The 5289-nt window shown below is 45.2% G+C and overlaps 1 non-coding gene across 1 annotated transcript; it reads right to left on the bottom strand.

Annotated features, from left to right (window-relative positions):
* Positions 1-686: 686 nt before the first annotated feature.
* On the bottom strand, positions 687-780 carry trnai-uau (transfer RNA isoleucine (anticodon UAU)). Its single transcript has 2 exons — positions 743-780; positions 687-722 (listed from the first exon to the last, which is right to left on the bottom strand). It is a non-coding gene; the product is annotated as a tRNA-Ile (tRNA).
* Between the last annotated feature and the right edge of the window lie 4509 nt (positions 781-5289).

Genomic DNA, 5289 nt, shown 5'->3' with positions numbered 1-5289 from the left:
GTTACAAGGGACAGAAACAGAAACAGCTGCAAACAAACGTTGCATTTTATTCATATTTAACAGCAACAATATCCGTGCCATGCGCAACTATGCTGTGGTCTGAGAAAAACGCCCTGAGTTTCCGAAACTCCCGTGGCATTTCTGTGGCTCACTTTCCTCTCTTCCCTTCCTCCTGCACGCTGCCAGTTTTTAAACCTTGTTTTAAATGTTTGTCTGGGCGAGGGCATTCCACATTCTCAGAACCATCTCTACCGTTTCATTGCTTGATTTCTACGCTTATTAATTATGAATCTCCTTGAGCTACAATGGTAGCGCTTGCGACAATACAGTCAAAGGTGGCTTATTGGAAACACGTTGTGATCATAGCTTGGTTTTGTACAGAATTGAACCGATATCACTCAAGAGGGAATGTTATATTTACAATAAACTATATCGTCTTATAAATTTTGGTTCATTTGCTCCCTAGTGCCAGATGAGGAATTGTTTGATCCCCTCATTTATTTCATGTGGGGAACAGGCACGGGTATTCAATAAGAAATAACCCACAGATTGACACAGGTACAACCGCAGCGAGACAGCGAGACAGACAGCACCGTGGTAAATTGCGGAATCGACAAGAGAGATGGATGAACAGAAAACGGCCTCAGACTCTGAAAAGTGCAAACATCACATGCAAAAGCATCGGCTGCTCCAGGTAAGGCTCGAACTCACAACCTCGGCATTTCCCAAGCCTGTACTGTCACATAAGTACCGCGTGCTAACCGATTGCGCCACTAGAGCTGCATGTCCTGTGGTCTTTGTGCTCCCATCATACAGCTGACTGTTCCACCTGTCGAACAAGGAGGAAGACAATGAATCATCGAATCATTCAACACAGAAGGAAGCTTTTCATCCCATCGTGTCGATGCCGGCTCTCTGCAAGAAGCCTTCAGTTATTGAGTCTCCATAGATTTTCACTATAGACGTGTTTTATTATTTGTGTAATGTTTTGTTATTTGTAATGAATTTGGATGGCTGTGCGGGAACTTTATAAATATATTTGTGCATCTATCTGTGAGTTGTAAATTAAATTGTGTGGAACATTTATAATCAAATTATATGTGTTCATATATGTGTTATTATAAATCTATTTGTGTTTATGTCTGTTTCCGTTATGAATTTATCTCTAAGTATCTCTGTGCTTATAATTGTATTTACGTTTATTTGCGAGGTGTTTACAATTAGCATAGATACAAAGGTATACATAGAAAATATATTTACAACAAACATAGATGCTCCACAATAATATTATAAATAACTTTGTTGCATTCAAATACATAAACACGAACACAGATATACAAAATATATTTATATCCCACAGAACATATTGCAACTTAACACAGAGACACCAAAATATATTTAGAGCTATCACTGATCAAAGAACATTTTATTCTCTACGGTCCTCAGCAAATTTTACTGTGCCTTTGTTTTCTCTGCTTCTGCTTGGTGTCTGAGAAGGTTTGGCAGTGCCGTGGTATATCGTTTCCCAAGGATGGGGTGAAATGCGCTGTCTGAGGCCACGTTCACTGCTATAGTTGATATATAATAATCATCTGGACTTGTGTATAAAGGCATAATTACAACATCTACAGATGTTTCATCCTGGTACACAAATCCACTGCCAAATTAGTTCAACGACTCACCCGCCCCAGTTGTTAAACTTCCCGCGAGGACATTGGTCCAAGCTCTGTTCATGTACTACCCGATCTACTGTAACAGGTCCCTCCTGCGCCAGAACTGGTCCCAATGCCCCGGATTCTGTAGCCCAAACTCGTGCACCATTTATCCAGACATACGTTGCTATTTCTAAACTCAATAGCGCGGGGCACTGGGAATAATCCATAGAATACCTTTGTGGTCCTGCTCATTAATTTCCTCAATTGGACCTGAAACTCTGATTGAAGGAACTCATCCCCTTTTTTCCTTATGTCATTGGTTAGCACATAGATCACGGCTTATGCTGCTCCCCTTCGCCCCTCAAAATGTTCTGCAACCACTCAGTGATGTTCTTTACAAGGCAGAAGGGAGGATGCACACCACGCATTACTCACGTTTGTCGTTGCAGAAAGGTACTGACTTTCGAATCGCCAATGACGTCAACTTATCTTACTTTTTAGTTTCAAAAGCAAAGTCCTGCGAATCCTGTAAGTCTGAAATGAAATCAGGAAATGTTGGATATGCTCAGCCAGTCAGGCAGCATCTCTGGAAATATTTCTGATGACGGAGTTGTGATTAAATGTCATTGACGTGAGGCGTCAACAATGGAATCCAGATACGTTCCGATATTGTAATCCCCAAGCGCCAGTTTGTGGGTATTGAAACCAATCCGGCTACCACGCATTAATCTGGGAGCTAAATTGTTGTTGTTGTTCTGGTAAAGTCGCAATAGCAGAGGACTGCAATGAAATATCCAAGTCTTTAAGATAAATCATATGTTTTACAATTAATAAAACGAGCCAGTTCCAAAAGACATTCAATCTTCAAAACGGTTAACTTCCACCGTTTAATTTCCGCCATGTCTGCCGGGGAAAAAGACAGGTTTTGGCTGTTTTTTTTAATTGCAGTTCATTGCTGTTGCGACTAGTTTACTTTGAACATTCTCCCTTTAAATATTCTCACAGAGGCCGTCTGACTGGTTCACGAGTTCACGACATCAACGTTTACTCAATCCTGTGACCGCCACCTAGTGGTTAGGATGCAGCGCTCTCTCCTCGTCGGCACAGGTTCGATGCATATTCCGGGATTTATTATATTAAAATGAAGCTTGTTAAATTAATTACATAACATTCTGTGAAAGATGAATAATTATTGCTATCGCCATTGACAACTTGTCACGTTCTGTTTCAGACTGAGGGAAATACATGGCAACAGAGAGCCTGCCAAACTTCCAACAATTGCGGTCTATAAGAGCAAGTATGATGTCAGCACGCACCCGTCGAAGCCCCTCAAGTGCGCTTCTCAGAGCGCGATGTGCATGCGCCGAAAACTGGCACTGGGACATTCAAAATGGCTTTTGACAGATCCAACGCATCCCCGACAGAAGGGTCATTGCGGTCGGAGATTTGCGCTATTTTCCCAACTCTTGCCTAGAAGATCTCCTTCAAAATCTTACGCCTGGTAATGGTGACAGAGAGATAGATAGGCAGGAGAAGACAGTTATGTGCATGTCACAGAAAGAGAGCGACAGACAGGGGGTTGTGATTGAGAGGAGACAGTCCGGAGAGACAGAAAGCAAGACAGACAGATTTTGAAAGAGAGAGAGAGACAGAGCGACAGACTAGGGGGAGGGGAGACAGATTGAGTTAATTATGGTGGGGGTTATAGAATGCGACAATACTGAGGGGGGAGGGGCGGCAAAACCGACTGACAGGGTGAGAAACGGATGGAGACAAACTGGGTGGGTGGGAGATATGATGGGTGACAAAGAGAGAGGGAGACGTGGAAGTCAGAAGGGAGAGGGCAGACCGTGGAGAATGATGGAAGGGGGAAGTGCGTGACAGACAGGGGAGGCAGAAAGGGAAGACTGACGGAGGGCAGATAGAGAGCGACAGACAGGGGCAGACAAGGTTGAATGGTGGAAGGGGACAGTAATTGACAGACAGGGGAGGCAGACGGGGGTTAGCCAGAAAGATAACATACTGGGCTGAGATAGAGATAAAGAGAGAAAGACAAAAGGCGGGGTGAGGCAATGAGAGTGAGAGAGAGGGGGTGAGACAGACGTGTAAGAGACAGATAAATAGAGAGTGTGGTGAAACAATCGGGGCAAACAGGGCGAAACGGCGAGAGATACACATGGGGCAGACAGCAACGGCAGTCAGATGAGGAGATATAGACAGAGAGAGAGGCATACAGGAGAGACAGGAACAGAAAGACATACGAGGAGGCAGAATGAGAGAGATATACGGCGGATCAGACCGAGAGACAGAGACGGGTAGGAGGGTGGGGAGAGAGATAGAGTGATGGAAAAAGGCGGTGGAAAAAGACAGATGGCGAGACAGAGAGAGGCACGTGGGGGAGAAAGAAGGAGGAGACAGACCGGGAAAACACCGAGAGAGAGAGAGAGAAACCATACGGTAGCAGAGTGGGAATGTTACTGAACTACTTATCCAGAGACCTGTTCTAAAGATCGCCGAGATGTAAGTTCAAATCCTGCCACGGCAGCTGAAGAATTTAAATTGAGTTAATTACATGAATCTGGATTTAAAGAGCTAGTATCAGAAATGACCATGACAATACTGGATTGTCATAATAATCCATCTGGTTCACTAATGTCCTTTCGGGGATGAAATATGCCGTCCTTTCCTGGTCTGGGCTATACGTGATTCCGGACGCAGAGCAACGTGGTAGACAATTCAATGCCCTCTACAATGGCCCAGCGAGATACTCAGTTGAAGCAAATTGCAGCGACAAAGTCGGCACTGCGGGAGTCTCTTCACCACACGGACTGCAGCGGTTCCAAATACTCAGCTCAGCACCACCTTCTCCGTCGTAGTTTCAGAAGGGCAATAAAGGAAGGAAGGCCTTGGTAGCTACGCCCACATTTCTGAATTCATTTTTTTTAAAACATGGGTGACAGGGAAAGAGGCCGACAGAGAGTAAAATAGAGACAGAGGCAGACGGCGGGGTAATCGATTGGTCAAACAGAGTGAGAGAGATGAAGAGACAGCAGGGAGGCAGACGTGGAGAGAAAGAGGGAGAGAACCAGAAGGCGGAGTCAGATAGACAGATCGGCGAAGTAAAGATAGATAAACATTTGGGGGTGACAGCGAGAATGAGAGATGGGGATACAGCTGTGGATAGACAGAAGTGAATACACGTGCGGAGGGTTAGAGTGGGACAGACGCAGAAGAGAAATGGGCAGAAAACAGACCCGGAAAGACTGGGAGACAACGTCGTGGTGGACAAAGAAAATGAGCTTGGGGAGCGAGAGAAAGAGAGAGGGCGCAACAAATTGGGTGTGGTGGGATAGAGATTGACTGGAAGAATGGTGCATTGCGACAGGCTGATATATTACAAAGACAAAAGCTGAGACGGTGCTCGACGGGAACAGGAAAACTGGTGAGCCAGAGGGGCGGCAGAGAGAGCGAGAGAATGACAGGTGAGAGATAGGAAGGAGATAGAGAGGGGCGGTGGTGGTGGCGGGGGGTGGGGGCAGAGGGAGAGAGTGAACTACAGGAGGTGATAGAGAGAGAGCGACAGACCGTGTGGTGGAGATAACCGACTGGAAATATAAAAGAAGGAGACAGAGTG

This window comes from Pristiophorus japonicus, unplaced genomic scaffold, assembly GCF_044704955.1.
Source record: "Pristiophorus japonicus isolate sPriJap1 unplaced genomic scaffold, sPriJap1.hap1 HAP1_SCAFFOLD_35, whole genome shotgun sequence".
NCBI lineage: Eukaryota > Metazoa > Chordata > Chondrichthyes > Pristiophoridae > Pristiophorus > Pristiophorus japonicus.
The sequence above is the reverse complement of the archived record's forward strand: the minus strand, read 5'-3'. Positions and strand labels throughout refer to the sequence as shown.